Below are 23,907 nucleotides of genomic sequence, written 5' to 3' on the forward strand. Positions count from 1 at the left end.
CATGCCAGGTCTCACAGGGGCCTGGGTCCCAGCTGCTGAGAAGGTATGGTGGAAGTTTCTGAACTTCCACCATACCTGTGGTTTTAAACAATAGTAATATGAGAAGCTTGAGTTTTAGTTATACTAGGATGTGAGATGTTGAAGGTTTGGGGGAAGAGCCTAAAATGGTTGGCATTTTGCTTCAGGAAGACAGGGGTAGCAACGCCATAAGAGATGGTTTGGAGAAAGCAGAAACTATAAGAAAGGGCTGACCATGGAAGAGATTCTCTAATTGTAGAATTAGGAAATCATAAGGACCTGAATTGGGCTGGTAGGTAAGGAAAGGAGGGCATAAGTATGAGAAGACTTGACTGGAGTGGAATTCCCAGCATGTGATGACTGGATTGGGTTTTCCTGATGTGGGATAGGCAGAAGGAGGGATGGACAGGGAGCCTGCAAATGCAAGATGAACTTCATGTTTGTTGAGCGGGGTGCCAGATAGTCTATGGGAAAAGAAGATGTTTGGGAGAAACTAGTCACACAACTGACATTTATTCAGTACTTCCATCTCCAGTTGCTGTGCTGAGTATTGTGATACCATTGTGCTGGATGAGAGAGGTTTTTTTTTCCTCATGGAACTCACAGTCAAGGGGGCAATCAGACAGTAGTCAAATAATCATACTGGTAAGCTTGAAATTAGAACAATGATGGTGCTTTGAAGTAGAGATACATGAAGTATATGAGTTATCTATTGCCATATAAAAACCTACCTCAAAACTTAGAACTGTAGAATGACAAAGACTTATCACTTGTCTGTTTTTGAGTCAGGAATATGGGTGTGACTTAGCTTCATCCTCTGGTTCAGGATCTCTCCAAGGCTTCAGTGAATGTGTCTCTGGGGCTGTGGCATCTCAAAGCTGAACCAAGGGAGGCTCAGGTACTCACTGCAGTTTGGCCAGAGAGAACTGTTCTCCCCATGTGAGACTTTCCCTAAAGCTACTGACACCATGGCTACTGGTTTCATGCAGAGGGAACAAGGGAGGTCAAACAAGATAGAAGCTGTAGTCTTCAGGCCACCAAATCTTGGAAGTGACATCTCATCACCTCTGTCCCACTCCATTCATTAGAGGCATGTTGCTAAATCTGGCTCACACTCAAGGGGAGGCTGACCCACGAGGACATGAATATCAGGAAGGAGACATTATTGGAGGCCATCTGAGAAGTAGCCTACCACATGAAGGGTATCAGAGCATTTATTACAGGATTTAGGCTCAGATTGGAGGGCAGAGGTTAGGTAAGTTTTCTCTGAGGAAGGGACTCTGGAGCTGGGATTAGAAGGATGAGTAAGAGTTGACAAGGTGAAGGGGGTTATGGAGAAAATGTTTTAGGAAGAGGAAGAATATGCACAAAGGAAAGAGGGGGCCTGGTGCCTGTGAGGAACTGTAAACAAGCTAACAGGACCCACTACATCTGATGGGACTGAGACACTGATGTGGAGATGAGTTACGTATTTAGATGTTGATGAGCTATGGTGTTGTGGAGGAGTTAGAGTACTTCTGCTTTTACCCATCACTGCACTGCCATTCACTAGAGAATGAAGGGGTTCACAGTGAACATTAGTTTCAAAGTCTTTACTCTGAACTGTGGGACTGTCTCTGAAACTGCTAGGAAATAGGTCTGATTCAGTATATAAAATGAATAAAACTGCCCACTTATCTCTTAGAATAATTATGTATTGTGCAATGAGATACTGTTCATAAATTACCCTGGGCTTATTGGAGAAAGGTATTATAGAAACACAAAGTTTTATCAGTGATGATGGAAATAGCTGTGGGGGATTAAAATCAGATGTGCATCTTGACACTATGACATTTTACTCCAAACCAAGAGAGCTGCTAAGTTCACCTGAGTTCTCGAGAAATATTTTAAGTTAAGAAGTAGAGGGAGCAGGATGCAGGGAGGTAATTGGAATGGGTATAGGCAGGGTGGGGATTTGGGATCCATCTTTTTAGTTCTTTCACTCTAATAAGGAAGGACACTGGCCCTTGTTAATCCTCATTAAATGAATATGACTCCTTAAAGATGCAACATGAAGACTCTAGTTTTGGGTTGGGAATAAGAAAATCTGAATTCTTGTCCTTATTCTGTCTTCAATTTTCTATGCATCCTTGAAAGAAAAATTGTTTCCCCTCTCAGGGCCTCAATTTACCCCAGTGTAATATGAAAGGGTTAAAATAGGTGATCTTTAAGTTTTTAGCCATCTTATGGGGCAAGAATTCATCAAAATTTTATGCTCTTTCCAGGTTTGCTTCCATGAAATAAAAACCATAAGAATTCCTTCTCGACAGTCAAGGGATACTATAACCAATGACAGTTTTTGTTCTGGGAATGTTTAACATTGGCAGCAGAACTTGAACCCTTGTGAATTTATTTTGCAGACTCAGGGGAAAGACAGACTGGGAAAAGAGAAAACAGGCCAGTTAGTGTTCGATCCTCTTTTCTTCCAGCTTCAATTGACATATGCTCCTTCCTCTTCTTTTTTGTCCCCTTGCTCTTCTCTTATTCCAGACTCTCTGGACTTAGCCCTATATTTCATATTTTTACTTCCTATCATTCATCATTTTTTATTAAAATCATCCAGTTAATTAATTATATAATAGGTAAAATTATTCTTCCTTTAGGTGTGCCAAACTACTAGAATATTCATCTGACAGAGTGTTTACCTCACCAAAGAAGATATATGTATCTAAAACACAAAGCAAAACATTTTCATTAGGTGGGAGTGAGGTGAGAGGTTATTAAGAGTCCAGTGTGTTGTCTTTCCTGAGGAGTAACTCCTTAGCTTCTCACATCCCTTCCTTCTTCACATCTCTTTCAGTAAATAAGGTGATATAGCACAGTACTTTTCTCCCCAAATTAAGCATTATTTATGAAACATTATTGCACTCCATAGGACTCAGGAGACAAAGCCCTGGGAATAACTGAAGTTCAGGAAAAATTATCAACTGCACTGGATTATCCAGTAGCCAGACTAGCACAGGCATATGGTGACAGTACAGTGCATTCACCAAACAGTGACAGAAGTTTGATCTTAACATACTTATTCAAAATTTTAAATCTATATATTTTAAAAGAAACTATTTTAATTTCAGTATTTGTGAAAATTTTCTGCTTTTTGATTTAGGGTTGTTGGTGTTTTGACTTACAGGTGAGTAAAGAAACCATAATCTTCACAGTGCTGGCATCACAGAGTCTTAGTAATGCTGTGAATGGAAGTGAGTAGTGGAACTGGAAGTAAAGTGAGTCCTTTCTTCTGAAGAGTGACATCAGGCTAAAGAGTTGTGACATGATTGTCTCATCTTCTCTTTCTACTCAGGCAAAAGTAAGAGCTTTCACCTTCTCTGCAGAGTGTCTTCAGGCACGAATAAAAGAGACTCAATTTTCTTCTTCTGTCTTTTCTCGTCTCCATTAGAATCCTGAAAATTCTGTCTTTAGAACTTAAATTAGTCCTCAGAGTAGAAGAAATATGTGTTAAAGGCAAATGGCATGTAGCAATGTTTCCATCTTATTTTCCCATCTAACAGGATTCCTAAGTTGTCAGAGGCAGCCATTTACCTAACTGAAACACTGCATTTTTTAGGCTCTCTTGTGAGGCTAAATGTCTCCATTTGTCTAAGTTCTGGTCAATAGAATGTAAGCAAAGGCAATGGGAGGTCCTTTTAAGAAGACTCCTCAGAAGGCAAGGAAGCACTGTCTGTATCTTTCTACTTCCCCCTCCTTCTACCTGTAATGTGGGTATAATTCTCAAGCCACCAACTTGGACTATGGATCCAAGGAGCAAACCTAGGGGTGGCAGAGGAGGAAGCTGGAAGGAGCCTGGCTTCCACTCCTTCACTGATCAGCTCTGATCTTATTTTGCCAAGGGAGAATGTGTGCTTCATTTTAATTGTGATTTTTCTGTTACATGCAGCCAAACTTCACTCTAATTAATACAGCCAGAAAAGAAGAAAGGGTTCTGCCATCTCCTGAAAGTTAGGAATGGTGAGGGGGAATGTTCATATGGTTTAGGATTCCACAGACCATGGTTCCAATCTCAGATCTTTCATTTTTTGGCTTTGCTGTATCACTTCTGGGAGGCCTGTATTCTTATCTAAAAAATGGAGTTAATAATGTTTTCCCAGTGCAGTTGTAGGGATTAAAGAAGAACATAGCAAGTGACTGCTACAGGTGCTTCTGTATTAGCCTTTCTCCTCCCATTTGCTCTGCCTTTATAAGGAAGGTGGCCCTCTACAGAAATTCTTTAATGTATCACAAAATGCTAAGACATAGCTACTCCCCGAGAAGCTACTGAGTCACTGAGGGGGGCAATTAAGAGTACAGGCTTGCGCTGTGAGTTTAACAGGAAAGGAGTGTCAGTCATTCACTTAACTCAAGGCCTTTAAGTCAGAGACAAATTAATGGAATATTTTATACTATTTGATGATGAGCTAGCAGGCCAAGGAATCTAGTTCTAATGAAAAACCTAACTTATAATTAAGAACATTAGGGAATTAATATTTATTGACTTTTTAATTAAAAAAAGTTGTTTTAGTTATTTTATCTAGTTAAAGTCATTGTGTGTTTCCCTTGTGTTTTTCCTCCTTCACAGTGAATCTGATATTGCTGCATCCAGATTCTGGAAATAAGGTTTAGTTGTAATAGTTTTAATGAGGTCATTCAACAAATGGAGGACAATGACCTTGTAGTCTCTGCAGTAAAAAAGAGATGAGTTATACTGTATATTGGTCTTGCCCTTAAATAGCCTGAGATCTAATTGGGTACAAGAAGAGTGAAATATATAGAAAATAAATTTTCATATAACACATAGCATGAAAAACCCTAAAAGAAAGACAGAAACAATATATTATGGGAGCACAGATGAGCCAATTATTTTTTAAGGATAGTCATTGTTGCTAAAGAGACAGCATACTGATAAATTTTGGCAGAAAATGGTAAGATGTTTCATATGCTGAGGAAAGAGTATTATCAAAAGATGTGATAATGCAAAAGTGTGAAAAGTTGTTTTAGAAACTATGATGAGTCTCCTGATTGGAGTACAGGGAGAGAGGAAGGAGGGAGAATAACCTGCTCACAGACAGTGTATAATAGCAGGATATGGAAGTTTTATGTATTTTCATTGGCTAATGGGAGTCATCAAGATTCCAGAGCAGAGAGGCTTTATGTATCTTTGTGTCCCTGCAGCTGGTAGCACAATACTAGTATGTGGCAGGCACACACTACTATGTGTACTCAATAAATGGATGATAAATGATTAAAGCAGGTAGTGATGTGTGAGATGGATTGGAGCACAGAATAGTTTGATCATATTTTTGAGTCACTGCTGGTGAGAGGTACTGGATGCCAGACCTGAGTATGGAATGAAAAGGTCATATATGAGATTCTCAGCATCATCCTCTTGTGTTCTCAAACTCCAGTGGTGAAAGGTCACTTGAGATTTACTTGGGTGGGGGTGAAGTCTGAAAACCGAATTGCCTTGGAGTTTATGGATTTACCATCCTCAGCAAGTATCAAGTTACATCACATACTCTGAAGAACTGGGCAGCAGGCAAGGATTTTGTCATGCATGCTCTTGACTTTGCCTTTGGGGAGCTGTGCCAAGAATGCCCTGGATTTGATCTTGGGTGTGGTACTGTCCACTCACTCATAATGCCCAGGGAGGCGTGTTGACAAGGATGGGTGGATGGTAGGGGATTGCTGAGCTATTTCTTGGCAAATATCTGGGAGGAGGCGTTCTCCAAATGCCTCAATCCTGTTATTTTTGAGTAATGGACTGAACCCAGGTGGCTGATTGGACAGGGCCACTCCCAATTTCTTCTAGATAAATATTTGGTTGCCAGGAGGTTATATTTAAATGAAAAATACCTCCTTAGGAAGTTGTTGCCTAAGAATTCCTGCAGAGGGCAGGATCCCATCCCAGGTGAGAAAGGCTTGGGAACCACCCCAAAACTTAAACTGTACTCACTGTGTACTTAGTGTATGGGCATCCAGTTTGAGCTTCTACAAATGTCTGCTGCTCTAGCTAACAAGAAAAGCCATCAGTTGGATATACTGCTTTTCTTTAGGGAAATGCTCCTGGTCTTTAGTGTCATCATGGCAGGATTCTGAAGCACAAATGGAATCCAAGTCAGGGATTTGTCTTTAAAGAGAGAAGCTGGTTCTGCGAGAAAGAGACTAATCCTTTCTGGAATCTAAAGCACAGAGTCTGGGAAGCTAGGGAATTTGGATATTTTAGACATAGGGCATCTTAACTTTGCCCTTGCTACTTGTAATTAATATTTAGATGTTGGCTTTTTAGTCCCTATCAATTTAGTTTTTCTATTCTCCCTATGGAGAGAATCCTCTTATATATTTTCCTTCTATTGTCACTAAATAAGACTATTAGGAATCAGCAATTAAATCGTGTAACTGCCTTTTGGATTATGTCTCTTTAGAAATAATATAGTTAACATCCTCAGTTTATTTTTTAAGAAAAGAATACAGAACAAAATACATATAAAACACAACAACAACAAAAATGGCATAAAATAGAACACAAGTAGAAAGACTATTAACCTAACTCTCTGGGTTAAAGTTCAGTGTTTCTGATCCTTCCTTCAAGATTTATTCTAATCATTTTCTATAACAACATGTGGCATTGAAGTCACATGCTGTGACTCTCCCTGTGGTTTTCTGAATCATCTCTTAATCTCCAGCTACACATTATTTTGTTTTTGTTTTTGTTTGTTTTTAACTTTTTGGACCTTTTTTTCTTTAGGGGTTGCTCTAATATCCACTGACAGATTGCCTCAGAAAGAGGAGACCTTACCCAAGTGCAGCAGTTTAAATTCAAGTGATAAGAAGCTTGTTCAGTAGAGTGGCTTGAGCTCAAGCGCTGCGTGTATGTTCTAGTGAGAACCCATCCGGGGTAATAATAGGGACCTGAGGGACACATGGCAGAAAGTCAAACAAAGTTCAGGACTATTTATTCTAATTCATTGCAGGTAAAAAACAAACAAACAAACTCTGTTACTTATGATGAGTTTAAATTCTTCTGTGGTGCTATTATTATATTTTAACAAATGAGAATAATGAAAATAAACGAGCTGGAAGGGATTTTAGTGTCTGGTTCAATCTCCCTCATTTTGCAGATATACACTGGGGTCTGAGGGACTGTCATAAACACATGCAATGATGAAGCTGAGAGTGAAACTTAAACATGGGTGAACAACTCAGGAGGGTATTTATTCATTGACCTAAATCTTTACGTTCTAGAATGTTTATATTTTCTTTCCCTTATTGCATCAAAGAACAGGAAATTTGATCTTTAGAAGCACCTGGGGAATGGAGCATTGATTAGGTGGATAGAAGATGTGTAACTAGAGTTTTGACTTTCCATGAATGAGCTCCCTGGTATTGGCTATTGACTATTTTCTCTTTTATCTGGACTTTTATTTTTAAAATATTTATAGAACAATGAGAGCATAATTTATGCTCTTGTGGTATCCATTGGAATAAAAGTAAAAAATTTGAATTTTTTATCTGGATACACTTAAAATAATGATAAATGATGTAGTGAAGAGGGAAAAATAGTGTAGGTGGTTTTACAGAAATTACATTGTACCATATGGAAGAAGACATGCCTAGATATCAGTGTCAGGGGTTTTGAATTTGACTCAATCCCAGAATTTAACCCCTCATACTTCTGTATATTGTCATTGCAGGGGAAAGAGTCTTTCAAAAAAGGTTTTCCTCCTTGCTTCTTGGAGTTTTAAGTGACTATTCCTTTAAATTCTACTGGTCTAAAATCCATGCAGTTCCCCTGGGCAGTTGCTGGGTGGCAGCAGAAGTGTTAAAGTGGCGGCCCATGGACCAAGCAGAATGGCAAAGGGGTAGTGTTCATGTTCAGTTGGCACCGAATGTGTGTCCTCGTCCTCACAAGTGACACAGCTGGGATTGGGTTTGGCTTGGCCAGTAGTAGGGGGAATCTTTATTTTCCATTGTTTGTCACTGGTTATTTAAAAGGGATGGTAAATAATTACAGTAGCCACTGATATTTGTTAAACAGCCATTGTGAGCTGGACTGTATTAGACTCTTCAGATATGTCATTGTCAATTCAAATGTCACCACTAGTGAGATATTATTATCCCCATTTTGCAGATGAGGAAATAGATGAAGAGAAAGATCAACCAACACACTCAAGGGCACAAAGCCAGCCAGTGCTTTACCGGAGATGAAACACAGATCCTTGTAACACCAAAACCCATTCTTTTACTTCCATGGGACTGTTAAACAAGTATAGATAAAGCCAACAACAAAAATCGTCTCACTGTTTTTGAGGTGAGTGAATCAATGGGAGTGGAAATGTCAGGCACATTTAAGTTAGAGAGAAAATAATAATGTCAGCAATTAGTTCTTAGTATCCTGAAATCTGCAAAGCCTTTCCACACTGCTGATTTGGATTCACACATAAACACAAGTACACACACACTCCCATAGTAAATGCAGGGAGGTGGTTAATTTTGACCGTTACACATGAAAAAACTGAGGCTCACTTGAAGGTGAAGTCATCTTAAGGAAGTTCTTGATAAACAGTGCAAAACTGGGTCTCCTGATTCTCCAGTTTTGGACATTCTCATTACACCATGCAGCCCTAAAGAAATGGGTTGTTTCTCTACACAGGCAGTCCTTTAAGATAGATGTGCAGTGTCTTAGGCCCTAAAGCACAGGGTTGAGACAGTCCCCATCACTGATGGCCCTCATCTTTCAGCACTGGCTAATTCCTGCCTACACTTCTCATAATGCCTGTTTAAGCTGCAGCTGTTTCCAGAGTCCTGCACATGGGGGATGTCTCTATGAGCTTGCCCATCATGCACATAATGAAACTGTGAATCTGCTGCTTCTTCATCAAAGGCCCTCAATTGGTGTCAATATTCAGACAAACCTAGCTAAATGATCCCTAGCAGAAAATAGAAATGAAAGTAATTTAGACATCTTGGATATTTGCATGCTCATGTTTTACATTATTTATTTTTGGATAGAATATAGATAAGAAATTCTTTTCAAATTTTGAATATCTGAGATTGTGTTAGAAAACTTTGGGTCCTTGAATGGACCTAAGAGATTATCTAAGATCCAAAGAGGGAGAGTTAGCAATGTAAAGTCAAACTTATGTACAGAGACATGAAGGTCTGGGATGTTTTGACCCTGTAGGAAGAAGCCTGGGCTTAGGAACCAAGCATATGTGGATTTGAATCCTGACTGTCATTTACTAGTTGTATGACAGCAGGTTAAACACTTGATGTCTCTAAGCTCTAGTCTCATCTTTAAAAATAGATATAATACCTGCTTTGCAGTGGAATTGGTCAGTCTAAAAGAGCTCATGTATTCAAAAGCTTAATGTAGTGCATATGTACTTTGCCTTTTCTATACAAGCTGATACCACATTGCCTCTCATTTGGTTTGGATTCTAATGAGATCATGTGTTACGGAGTTTACAGCATAGATTACCCACGTGATATATTAGAAGTACAACTCAGTCCTTGATGAGAAAAATACTGTGCAATCAATCTCTTTATAATTTATTCACATCATAAGTTAACCATGTTATAGCATGCTTTTGCCATACGTAGTTTGAGCATCTATTATTACATTTGGGATCTGCTTTGACTTGTAGCCCTGAACCTGTATAATTAAGTGTTATATTATAGCGGGCTTCACAGCATTGGGTAATGAAAAGAATTCTGGCCTTGTAATGAGGGGAATTTTGTGCCAACTCTACCAGGCACCAGCTGTGTGATTATAGATACCTCCTTTTGAGACCTAAATATGAGCATTTTAGTTTAGGTTATCTGTAAGTCCTGACCAGTTTTAAGATTTGTTTGTTTTGTTGTTGTATTTTCTTTTACTGGTGTATACTGAGTTTGTTAAATCTATATAATGCTTCTAGTGGGGTGGGGACAAGCGATTCAATAGTAGATTAAGCTGGATTCCTAACCATGGACCTCTCCTGCTTAATTGGGTGTTTTTTTTTGTCATTTTTGTTTATTAGATTTTTGTACACTGCAAAGGCTTAATACTAAATAGGATCAGCAAGTTCATTAGTCAGCTTTGGCAAAGATGGACCTTTATAAAATACCTCAGGTTACAGGAAGGTGGCACTAGAGACTCTTCTCTCAGATAAATGAGGCCTGGGCTCTGGAATGGAATAGTCATAGGTCTTTAAATTGGAGACCACCAAGCAGGCATCTTCTCTCCAGAAACCCTGATAGGTAATTATCCAGCCTCTGTTTAAAGGTTTCTGGAAGAAGAGAATTCACTACTTCTCTTGCCTGTCTCACTCAGGGAAGCTCTGCTCGGAATGGTCTTTCCTGTATTGAGTTGAATAAAGCTCCTCTTGTATCTTTCACCTCTGGGTCCTAGTATTTTCCTCTGTTGCTGCACTGAATCAAGACTCAGCTCATAAACTCAACAACTCATTTAGCTCCTAGTATGTGTCAAACATTGAGTTGAGCTCTGGAGAGATGACATATGACATCTTTCTCTCTCAGGGTTTATAGTATGGTCAGAGAGACAGAAAAGTAAAATGTCAGTTGCAATATGATGTCCATTCCTGTTGGATGTAGACATGGGAAAGGACGAGGGCAGGAAGGATGCCCTACAGAGTTTGAAAGTCTAAGTGTTCATGTCCTTCTTCATCTGTAATTCCAAGAGTCATAGCAAGCCTCAGGAGACTTGAGCTCTAATCCCAGTTTTGCTGTCATTGTCTCTGAAATAATGAGAATTCAATGCATTCCCACAGCAGAGGCTGTCGATAGCATCCTCTCATGATGTTAATCCTTCACAATTTAAAAGAAATAATTGACACACTCATCTGATGAATCTGGACCGGGATTTTCCTCCTCTTTATTTCTGCTCCTCACTGGTCAGCCTAGAGTAGAAGATTAGTACTTAATTCTCCTTGCACCTGAGCCTTACCAGGTCGCACTGAGCCCCATCTTCCACGCTATGGGCCTGCATTGTGGTAACCTTTACCTTTTGCCTAAAATGTTTTCAGCAATTATTAAATTAAAAGCACATGTAGAGAAAACCCACAGAAATTTTGAACGTGCCTAGGCAAATTGAAAGTTGTCCCTGCGATCTTTCCATTGACCAGTACAAAAAAGATGACTAAGGCAGTGTCTGCCCACTCCTATGTAGAAATAATGTTGTGTTTTTCTGAAAGCCAGTAAAAAATGTATGTTGAAAAATGGCCTGATGACAGGTTATTTTGTACCCCAAATGCCTTGATACTTCAAGTTTTTTATTTTTTAAATTCATACATTCCAGTTTTTTGCACTGACCCTTGAGGGGATTTTCAAAAAAATGGAGAATGACCCAGACTCAGGGCTCTGAGGGGTTTGTGACTCCCATCTGCTTCAGTCACCCCCTGCTAATTGTTTTTCTTTTTTGTTTTGTTTAGTTTTATTTTCTGTTTTTCCTTTTTTTTTTTGCAGTTAAAATGAAATAAAAATACTGGGTGAATGGGACATCTCACAAGCACTGGAGGGAAATCCCTTAATGATGAGATATGAAATCCAACCTCTAAGTTCCATTATATAAAATATTTTCAATTCTTTGGAATAGGAAAAAATCTAATTGTCCTTTGTTTAGTTTGTCTAGATAAAATTCAAGGTCAATGGCAATTTTTCTTGGGATTATTTGCTATTATGCAGAATTTAAATCAGAACATGGACTGGAAGGGACAGTAAACTCACTGATTTTGGGATTCTGAATGACTCTCATGTGATGATGGGGAGAGTGGTAATGGAGGCCTGGGGCCCAGGGAATAGCACTGAGAATTCTCTAAGGCCTTGATTTCAAAATATAGGTTTTTTTATGTAAATGTAATTTCAGTGAACTTTAAGCAATGATTTAAATTTTTTGCAAAAGAATCCCCAGGATTTGCCATCTTCTTTTTTCCCCCTAGATTAAAAGGAATGAGGCTTGTCCCTCTACTTAGCAATAGATTTTACTCATCAGTTTAAAAACATTTAAAATTAACTGATTTTTGGGCCCTGGCTGGCTGTAGCTCAGTGGATTGAACACGGGCTGTGAACCAAAGTGTCGCAGGTTTGATTCCCAGTCAGGCCACATACCTGGGTTGCAGGCCATGGCCCCTAGCAATAGCACATTGATGTCTCTCTCTCTCTTTCTCCCTCTCTTCCCTCTCTAAATAAATAAATAAATAAATAAATAAATAAATAAATAAGAATGGATTAAAAAATTAACTGATTTTCACCATATTTGGAAGCATACAAATAGTCTTGAATTCCTACCTTAAATTTAACTTTATCTATGCTTTTTCTAAAACAAATAAGAACCACTAAGTTTTCCAAAGGGCATATCTTAGGAGTTCAGTGAATTTTGATATATGTAGAAAAATGTTCATTATTGACTATCATAATTACAATCCACAAACCTTCTTACTTACTTATCAAATATTTATTGAGGTCAAGGCACTGCATGTATTTATGGTTTTTGATTGCTCTAGGAAGAACAGAATAAAAGCATGCATCACCTAGAAAGAGGTCTGAGGCCTTTTCCTATTTTACTGAACTCCACCAAATCAAGCTTCTGCTTGACAACTTGGCTCAGACGCCAAGCAGTACACATAAAAGTAACATTTCAAACCAGGTTCAAACAATCTGTTCAAATAGAATAAGCATTCATTGTGTGTGAATATGTGTACATCATTATGTTAGGTGTTGTGATATAGAGCTAAGTAATACAGTTTGTGCTATAAATAGTGCATATTACAATAGCAGAGGGAGGTCAAGTGTATGGACAGCTATACTGTAAGTTGCAATAAGCTTATGTCATTGCAGAGGAATTGACATCAAAGAGAATTCATATAACTGTGGGTATATCTGGAGAACATAAAGGCAATGGTATATGACAAGACCTTTAAAGAATGATTACTAGGGTAATGGTGGGGATTTGGGATGTAAAGAGAGGGTTAGAGGAAAAGCCTGGCCCATGTGGAAGGTATAGCAAAAATAGAAATACATGGACAAGAAATAGCAGGGAAATGCAGAGAATAGTGAGTGAGTACAGTTTTGCTTAAGTGTAATGAATGCATAGTGGATGATAAGGCTAGAAGTGGGGTCAGATGAAGGATGGAGACTTTGAATGTCAGTGCAAAATGATTGTACATGCTTGGTAAGATGGAAGCTACAGCTGAATTTAAATGAAGAAGTGATCCATTTAACATTGTTTTTTTTGACATGCCTTCCATAGGTCAGGTACTATGTAAAGTGTTGAGAATTGAAAGAAAAAATAGTTTCATCCCTCAAAGTCTTTTGTGGGACAAAGAGTTAAATGTAATTATTTTGTTTTTATTTTTAAAAAAAGATTTTATTTATTTCTAGACAGAGGGGGAAGAGAAAGAAAGGGAGAGAAACCTCAGTGTGTGGTTGTCTCTTGCGCATCCCCAGCCAGGGGCCTGGCCTGCAACCCAGGCATGTGCCCTGACTGGAAATCAAATTAGTGACCCTTTGCTTCACAGGCCAGCACTCAATCCACAGAGCCACACCAGCAAGGGCTAAATGTAATTATTTTAACATACTCGTGAATACTGAGCTGGGGCATCTTGTTCAGGAAGCTCAGGGATCACAGAAAGTTTCTTAAAGGAGATGAGTCTTAAGAATTAAATAAGGGCTTTCTCAGTTGAAGAAATGAGAACTACTGTTCCAAAAGACCCTTGGAATAATTGATGTGATTTTTAACACAAGGAACACTGGGAGGAGAGATTTTTGCCGAAGGATGGGAGTAGGACAATAGAGGAAGGGAGAGAGTTAGGAGGCTGTTGCAGTTGAACAGGGAAGATAGTGAGAGCCTGAACTATTTGAGATGGATGTGAGGATGGAGAGATGGTTACTCCTGCAAAAGAGGCAGGAGCAGCAGACGTTGATTTGATGCTGGAAGTGGGGTTTGGGGTGGGAATTGCAAAAGGGGAAGAGCATGAGAGATGGCATTAGAAATGGCTATGATTGGGAGCCTGGGAGGCAAGGAGAATGGTACTGCTATTGGGATGAATGCAGCAGTCAGGAAAAAGAGTTTCAGGGGAAATATGTGGAATTCAGTGTTGGGTCACTACTAGAGAGCAGAGTAAGCTAATCTTCAAAAAAAGGAAAAAAAAAGGTCCAGGAGCAAAATTTCTTGGGCTATTGATGCAACAGTTTCTTCCTTTTGTCTCTTGGGAAATCTCAAGTCATAGGAAACATGCCAAAATAATGTCTTAAGCATACATTAAAGTATTAGTGTTTAAGGCAAAATGATCATGTATATTAACTAGAAACTGCATAAACAATACCTTGTTAATAATTCCTATATAGATGATGCTGGACTTATGGTGGTGTTATGTCCTGATACAACTATCTTGAGTTGAAAATATCATCAGTTGAAGATGCATTTAAAAGACCTAACCAACTGAACACTAGAGCTTAGCCTAGCTGACCTTCAGCGTGCTCAGAACATGTACATTAGGCTACAGTTGGGCAATTATATTAGGTTTCACCTCAAGGGAGTAATTGCCTTCCTCTTCTTCTTACCAGGAGCAGAAGACACATTCAGGTGAATATTTTGTAGATGTGATTGGATTTAAAACACAAAACAATATCCAGAAAAATGCTGGCAACACAGTACACTATATGGTATGGGTTGTTTATCCTCGCAATTGCATATCGCATGGCTGACTGGGAGCTGCGGCTCCCTGTGGTTATTGCACCTTATGTCACAAGCCCAGGAAAAGGTCAAAACTCAAAATTTGACGTATGGTTTCTACTGAATGCATATCACTTTTGCACCATTGTCAAGCTGAGCCATTCTAAGTAGTGGACAGTCTGTACTCTTCTTTGCCTTGGTTTATGGATGTTCTAAATAATACCTTGGGATTATTTACGATGACAAGTTGGCATTTTTCAGTAAGCTTCTTTCTCAGAAAGGGACCAACAGAGACAGGATTTTCTCAAAACACCTAATTTTCACTTCTTCCTCCTTTCTTTTAGTTACTGGGTAAAATTAGTGACTAGTGGACCGCATGTATAGATTTAATGACCCCCCACATGCCTTAGGGATGAATCATGGTGGCCTCCTCTCTGTGCCTCCTCATTACTTCATTTCCAACTCCATTTCTGTCTCCACTGTAATTGCAGCGCTGGGTGAGACGCTGCTCGAGGAGGAATTAGCTGAACTACGGTGGTTTGGCAACAGAAGGATAGAGAGGAAATAGCACGGAACAGGAGGTTTGTGTAAAACATGTAGCCTTGTGGCTTTCTGCCCAACCAAGGCAGCTTCCCCTACAGTTTCCAGCCCTCCTAGGGCTTTGAAGGCACTGAGTGTGAGACAGAGGTAAGTCTACATGATGTATTTGCCCCCAAAGGTAATTATCTGCATATGAAGAAGCACCTTAAATACACACATATGAACACACCTCTTACCCTAGGATCTAAGAGGAATTTTAAAACCACATTCATGTTTTAAAAACAAAGAGAGGAGAGGAATTAATTTGGGTGGTCTGGCAGTTTGGTGGAAAAAAGAATGCAGATAGTAAGTAGGATGAAGTTAAGAGTGGGAAAATGACATAACTCAATTCTATTAGAAGCAATTGCTGTTTTTAATGTCTTTTTTTGTTGGTGACTCAAGCCTCCCAAAATCAAGATATTTCATTCATTAAGAATTTGCAGTGGGTACACATTTGACCAGTGTACAGAGAACAGAATACTAAATAAATAAAAGTTTATAGGTTTCAAGTGCTAAAAGGAGATCAGTTGTTGGAAAACGATTGTTTCATGGATTATTTAAAAAGAAAATGTATTGAGGATCATAGGTAGCATTGATCCATAGTAATTCTTGTGAATTACTTTACATCTTTTCTAGTCCAATTCCACACTTTACATTGGAAACACTATTATATGGGCTGGCAAACGGCTCACTGGTGTCTGTCCCAACCTGTTTAGAAATGGGGAAATCACTGTAGCCACATAGAAACCTAATTCTTCATATCCATAAATATGTTTTCAGATTTATGAACTGTAAACCATGTGCTTTCTCAGATGTGTATCTCCAGGCTGATTGACCCTCTTCACAAAGGGTATTCACTCATATCAAAGATCTCTGCCTATCAAAGATCCCTACCACTGTGTCTCCCTTGTACACTTGGTCACTTGATTTAAAATTGGTGCCTTTTCTTTCCTTGACCCTTTGTTATTATGGAGTTAATATAATTTTGTTAGCCCATGACTTTGGAGCTGTGAATGACCTGGATAACCTATGCTTGGATCATTAGATTTAGTGTTCCTAAGGGGAACATTTGGGGAGTGGTTTCTGCTCGCCTGGGTTGAGAGAGAACCTCAGGGGTCCAGAGGTCAGGAGGAGTCTGCACTGTCATAGCCCTGGATCTTCTGACCCAGGATGAGATGTGGAAGCTGTTGCTGGAAAGCAGACTGGTTTATAAGCTGAGCAGATTGCTCATCCAGACCCATAATGTCTCATCTCAGCAACATGGTAAATGATACTATGGACAATGCCTGTTTCTATCCATCTTGTCACAGCCCATTGCTAATTAAATAAGGCTAGTGGTATCATGGAAGAACAAGAGTGCCAAGCACCTATGGTCTGTGTTCTTATGAAGTATGAACAGAATATAAAATAATAAGATTCCTCAAATCAAACCTTTCAAGATATATTTGAGGTGAGGTATGTTCTAGGCTGAAAGCCAGCAAATGATTTCTCTAAATAAATTATAGACAGTAAATATATTAGACTTTATGGGCCATAAGGTCTCTCACAACTACTCAACTCTGCTGTTACAGTGTGAAAGCAACCATAGACAATATGTAAATGAATGAGTGAGGCTGTGTTCCAATGACATGTAAAAAAAAGAAACAACAGGAAATGAGCCAGATTTGGCCATGGGCCCTGGTTTGCCAATCACTGCCCCAGAGGGTGGACAGTTAGCATAGTGGAGGACAGTCCTTGGCAGCCTATAGTGAGGCCCTGTTCTGACCTGTTCAACATTCCTATGTATGATTCAGTTGATCGCAGAGGACACACCTGGTAAATCTGTAGGTTTCAGGAAATCAATGTTCTGTAATATATTTTGCAACATGATTACGGTGCAGAAAGAGGCAGTTATAGCCTTGTGACTAAGAGCATTGCCTTTGGAGTTAGATGAATCTACCTTGAAATTGTAGCTTTGCCACTTTCTATGTGAGGGAATTCTTTTTAACTTATGTAAGTTATTCAGCCTCTCTAAGTTTTATTCAGTAGAATGAGCATACTTTTATTTGTGTCAAGAGTTGTTGCTGTATAAAGGACACATGGACAAAGCCAAGGGGCTTAGGTTTGAAGGTGGGAGGTGGGGATAGGGGGATGAGAGGGCATGGTGGGGTGAAAATGGAGACAACGGTACTTGAACAAGAATAAAAAAAAATAAAGAGTTTTGTTGCAAGTTTTAAATTATATGATGTATATAAATTGTTTAATACAATGTCTGATACATAGTAAGTGCTCAGTGAAAGGCAGTATGAAAAACCTCACTGGAGCCCTGTGCCCCTAGCCAACCAGGTTCTGAAGCTGGCAGGATGAATGTGTAGGTGGCACACAGGGAAGTCAACCTTGAACTTGAGTGATGAGTAGCCAGAACGTCTGGCTAGCTTGCATCATCTTGGTGGGACTGCTACATGTGGTTCTACTTGGCATTTCTATTGTCTGAACCCTGACCAATGTCATCCATAGCTTGGCATTGTATGTCTTCAACATGGGGTGAAAAGGATACCCTTTGAGACCCTTGACCAAGGAAAGGCTTACTACTGACACACTCTAAGCAGATGGATTATGGGCTCCAATTTACCCTTTTCTGCCAATTCCTCAGCATCTCCTATTGTACTTTAGGTACTCTGTCTCCTAGCCAGCTTCTACACCAAGTATGATGCTGCTTACTTCCTCATTGCACAGCCTTATTGCTTAGCATACTGTTGCCCAAGTTGCCCCAGTTCCATGGGGTTCAACTCTTTGGCATCCAATACTAAGGGATGGGGCTGGAGATGACCTTGAAACAAAAGGTTGTAACGTCTTCTCTTCTTTATATTGTCACTGTATCTTGCAAGCCTGAGAATGATGCAACTGTTCCCAAACTCCCAGGAAGAGAATATATTGGAAAATGGGGCTTCCTGGGCCTACCCCTGCTAGGAACAGGATTCTCTGAACCAGGAAAGGCAGGAGAAATAAGGGGCGATCCACTCTCCTCCACAGTAGGAGACCATGTTTGGACAGCTTTTTTGGTGATTAAGTTTTGCCACATCTTTTACCCCAATCCTCTTCCACCTCTGTTTAGCTGTGTATTTTCTTTATAATAAAGGGATTTTTTTAAAAAAAATGAAGGAAAAGAAAACCCTCATTGAATCAAGAACAAAAACAAAGGAATTCATCTGGTTTGGAGGAGGAATGACATAAGCTGATCCATCACACAGAGACAGACCTCACTGTCTACTAGTGCAGGTTGTGTCTAGAGATGCATCGTCAACCTGTAGTTTGTGACTTTGGATGGAACAGGGCAGAGAGGTAATTCCCTCTTTAAGGAGGTGTTTGTGGAAGTTACAGAGGGGACTGTCTGAGTGAAAGTGTAAACTGAATTCAGCCCGTCAGCTAGGCAAATGAATTAGGAGAAGAGGTCTTAAACAAAGAGTAAGAATACCCTGGTAGATCACAACTTTGTATCTGGAAGATCTCTGAGCTGGATCCGTAGCCACTTCCTCTTATCTCTATGGTTGGGTGGAATTCCTTTTGCAGAGAAGGGGAGGGAGTAGTGGTATTATAACACCTTGTCTTTTGCTACTTGGGCATTTTGCTGTTAATGTAAATCTCACCTCTGCACCAGCTCTGTATAGGACTATCTCCATGCTGGACTATAAGGTATAGCATATGATGAACTGGGTCTTACTTAGTTTTGGGTCACTCTAGCCTAGCATAGTATAGGAAAAAAAGTTTTCTTAAAGTAGGAATGTCATACTTGAAATAATAGATTAGCGCAGAAAATGTATAGCCTATGGGTTAAAGATTAAAAGGAAATGTGGTCTAGTCAGCAAAGTTTTTAATATGTTCATTACAAATAAGAAACAACTTAAAAATTACCTAGTACTCATATTTATAAAATAAAGGAAGAACATTAAAATAAAATAAAATAAAATATAATAAGGAAATAGAAATTAATAAAAATAAAGGTAGAAGTTATTGCAATAAACAAATAATCTAAAACCTGATTAATTTAAGGCAAAACGAGGAAGATAAAGGTATTTTTAATATAAAGGCAGAATATTATTAATCACTAATATCACTAATATTAGGCAGAAATAGATAAAATTAGGAATGAGGAAAAAGGTAAAACCAGTGTGAGAGAAAAACTTAAAATAATCATAAAAGAATACCACATACAAATTTGTTGGAAAATATTTGGCATCTAAGAGGAAACAGATGATTTCTTGGTAAAATATAAAATGCATAAACTAACACAGGAAGAAAAAAATTGGTAAGACCTATTATCATGGATAATATTAGAAAAATGAATGAAGGTCGACCAAAAGTACATCAAAATCCATATCCCTGCTTTCTTACTTGTAGGCAGCTAAGATACTTTTAATAATGTCCTTTAAATTATGAGGGAAAAAAGTCTGTCATGAGTGAGAGGGGACTCAGACACTGTTCATTTAATATGTACATGAATAGTATGCAATGAAGAACTTGCAGCTGCTTTTGTCTTTCTCATCCACTCTTTCCACTTTTCCACTCCCCTAAGCTACGATATAGAGACAAGCTCCCAAATCCTTCCTGCATGCAACTCCATAAGGCTAAAGGCAAGCTGTGCAAATGGGGACTTGTAGAAGCCTTGGCCCTTCCATTAAAATGAAGCTGACCATTCTAGTGGAGAGAGCACAGGACTAGCAAACAGTCTGGTTTGAAGCACCACCCCTGCCATTTCTGTTTCCCTTACTGTGGGCAAGTTAACTCCTTTGAGTCTTAGATTTTCTCTGTAATATGGGGATGGTAGGGTTGTAATAAAGACTAATGGATGGGGTATATGTAGTACATGATGTTTATTGCCTACCCAACAACCACTTAACCGCTTCTTTCATTCTATCCAGAACTGGTTTTATTTATGTAAGAACTCTCTTCTGAGAAGTTACATGACTCAGGGAAAGTGATCTCTAGATTCAAGAGATGAGTGATTGGTAAGCTTCCTCCCTTGTGAGTTAATGCTTTAGGCAGGAGTGTAACCCAATTCGGGTAGGCCTGATAACTAACATGTAATAGGACTTACTATGACCCAGATGCTGTTTCAATTCAGATAGCATCCTATGAGGTAAATACTACTGTTAACTGCATTTTACAAGTGAGGAAACTGAGGAACAGAGAGGTTAAGTAACTGGTCCAAGAAAACACAGTTAGTAAGTGATAGAACTAGATTCAAACTCAGGAATCTGGCCCCAGTCTGTGCTTCTAAACCACTAAGTAATATTGTTTCTTACATAAGTGAAAGTTTTCCAGGAAAACTCAGGGTAACTTTTTTTTTCATTGATTTTTTTTAAAAAATGGAAGAAAGAAGTTCCTACATTGGTGGGTCTGCCTGTGAAAGCTCCTATAGCTTTACCCATCTTGCTACCATGTGGGGAACTAAAGTGAAATGTAGAGGACAGCAAAGCAGAAAGATGGAAAGAAATTGTTTTTTAAAAATGACACTTAGCCCCTGAGCCAAACAACCCTGGAGTTGTATTATTGTGGAGTTGTGTGTGCATGCTTGTATGTGTGTGTTTGTGCGTATTATTGGGACACTGCATAATTATTTTAATTATGCAACACAGAGTTTTATAAATATAAAGTCAAAATGTAATTGGTATTTTTCATCTTCCTTAATTTGTAATACAAACTAAATGTTCATGGTGAACTTGGGTTTCACATGGACTGAGGACTAGTTGAAGAGGTAAATTTTGTCGTCAATGAGTTTAACTTTCTGATTTGACTCTTGTTATGCTCAGGAATATACTGTTTTTACATATTTTTTCTCATACCCTTGATTACAAACCAGTATCCGGGAGAGACCTTGAAAATCACACACAGATTATAAATGTTTGCAAATAGGCTGAAAGAGTTCCCTAACCCAGGGCAATGTTAGTGGGTATCATAGATCTTTCCAAAATAAATGAAGCACAAACAGTGGAATTTTTGACATCAGCCAGTGGGTGAAATGGTGTTATTTTGGGCAGTGGGTCATCCAGGCACTCCTGGAGTCTTATCTTGTAGGCAGGAGTTCGCCTGTTCTCTAAGTATGCCAGGCCAACTCTGCTTGCTGCTTCTACACACTCTCCTAATAGCTTTATCTGTCCAGACATGCAGTTCAAAAGGAAGAGGGAGTAGGGGAGAGGGCATTAAACACGTGGTTTTTTGCCTCGTTTTGTTTTTGTCTCACTTCTATCTCCTCTCATTAGTTTTCTCTCTCCCTCTCTTATCCATCCTCTCTATCTGTCTCAGTCTGACGCCCTCTCTCCCTTGCCCCTCTTTCTCTTTACTTTTATTTTGTAGGTGCTCTAATGAAGTCATATTTTCTGGATTTTCTACAAAAGCACCTTGGGGCACTGCAAAGAATACCTCTCTCATCTCCTTGTTTTGATTACTTTGAATAGATACACACAGCCAGCCCCCTTTTTTTTTTTTTGAGTAAAACCACAAGCTATTCTGCAAATCACTGTTCCTCATTTTGCTGGCTGGAGGGAGAAAGGGTGAGATAGGCGAGATGGGGATGTGGAGGGGGGATGGGAAGATAATGACAGATTTTATGATAATTAATATTTTCTGTCTCTGAATAGTGAAAGTCCCGTCCAAGTTCCCCAGCCAAGCTCAAGTTAAAACTCTTGGTGTGTGGGTTTAAGTGCACTGCAACCTGGCATGCTGGGGCTGGTTTGGAGGGAGTGATGCTGTACGTGTGGAATTTTTGTGGTTCTCTTTTATTATTATTACTGAGTAAGCCATGCATATCTAAGAAGGAAACTTTAAGTCAACCCACTCGCAAGGTGAACTAATGTATTGGGTCTGAGTTACTTTGCCCATAACTTAAATTACCAGGTTTATGTATTAAGTAGTAAAGGCTTTGGAGTTCCTTGACCATTCGTTTTCATTGCTATATCAAACCTCAATTATCTGTGCCTCCTGTTTGTGCTTATCTTTTAATGTAATGGGACAACTTAGGTCTAATGGAGTGATAATAATTTATTCAGATCCATTCCATAGGTTTTCAGCTTCTTTCGAAGTTTAGGAGAGGAAATGTCTTCATGGTGACTTCCTGGTTTTGTTTTGTTTTGTTTTTTTCTTAAAAAAAGCCAACTAATCATTTATTTTATAGCAATAATAAAAATGCATAAGCAAAGTAAGATTTTCTTATGATTGCTGGAAATTTTGATGTTATGAAATTAGAGTACTTCACTTTTTTAAGAATATGTTTTAATAGAGTAACTGAATACAGTTAAAGTTTACTGACTATAATATTGACATTTTCAACCATTTCCTTAAAAATAATGTTGGATAGAATCATAGAAGCCAAGAGGGAATATATTTTCATGATGGGGAATGTTCAGCAACAACCAAACACTCATTCCACAGACATTTGTTAAAACTGAGTGAGGCAGGGAATCGTCACGCCCATTGTTCATTTTATCCTCCTGATAGTCCTGGGAGGTAAAAATTATTTTCTTCTTTTATAGACACAAAAAGTAAGGCATAGGGAGATGAAGTTCTTTGTCCAGATCACAGAGTTAGTGAATTGTAGAGCCCAGATACAAACCTAAATCTTGAGTTAAATAAATCAAAGATCTGGACAGAGAGGTTAACACTTTAAATTCACTTTGCCCTCTTCATGTTTTGCAACAAACAAGGAGACTGGACATGTCCCCACTTCTGCAGTTAGAATTGTATTAAAAGCAAGGACAGATCAATGGTATTTAACAAAAAAAATATGGATACACATTACAAGGTCAGGCATCAGCATGGTCCCACTCCTGCGCCCTAGCTCTTGATCCATGTTTTTTCCCATTACCTTCAGGAAGATAACTTCCTGCCTTTCTCCCACCTACATCCATCTTTTCTTTCTACTTTAAATTATTTACATTTTCCTAAGATGATCTTGGTTATTTTTCTGCAATACTGGTTGCCACATTGTTGGGAGAAGACAGATTTCACCAGCAGTTTGGAAAGTGTTTGTGGACTTTGTCTTATGAATCTTACTTTCTGAGACCTGCCAGACCTGTGAAAGGTAGGCTCACAGTGCTGCAAGAATCCACTTAGTGAGAGCACTGAAGCCTTCCTGTGTCAAACACAGAAGGGCTCTCTAAGAACATCAGGCATAGTGTGTTGCATGGAATCATACACATCAGAAAGGTGTTCAGTGCTCCAGGTAAACGAAAAACAACACCAGACTGCATCTAGTCAGATCGATTTCTAACTCAAGCACTTCTAGAATGCTTCAGACTAATGTGCACTAAGAACATCTGAGAAAAAAGAAGTATTTCCCAAAGTTCTTGATCATAGTTCATATATACAAATGTAATTATGGTTTTTAACTTGGTCTGAGAATTTTATTTCCTATAAAGGAAAACTCAGCTCTGACACGTTATTAATTGCCACCTTCTTTTACCCCAACAGCATTGCTTGTCTAACTTTGTGTCCTAATACCATTGTAAGCACTGCTGGTTATATTCCTAGTACAAGGCTGTCTTTATAGTCAGGGCACCATGAATCTATGTAAGTGAACATACGTGTCACTGAATACTAGACCTCAGAACTCTCTGTGTCAGAGGATCAGGTTT

At 38.9% G+C, this 23,907-nt stretch overlaps 1 protein-coding gene and 1 pseudogene across 2 annotated transcripts in view; both read left to right on the plus strand.

Moving 5' to 3' along the window:
- The window catches only part of TPRG1 (tumor protein p63 regulated 1), a 136,641-nt gene that overhangs the window by 71,290 nt on the left and 41,444 nt on the right, over positions 1-23,907 (plus strand). The window lies entirely within an intron of this gene.
- Positions 17,641-18,087, plus strand: LOC123826739 (annotated as a pseudogene).

This window comes from Phyllostomus hastatus, unplaced genomic scaffold (genome assembly GCF_019186645.2).
Source record: "Phyllostomus hastatus isolate PE091 unplaced genomic scaffold, TTU_PhHast_1.1 phas_contig_86, whole genome shotgun sequence".
NCBI classification, from domain to species: Eukaryota; Metazoa; Chordata; class Mammalia; order Chiroptera; family Phyllostomidae; genus Phyllostomus; species Phyllostomus hastatus.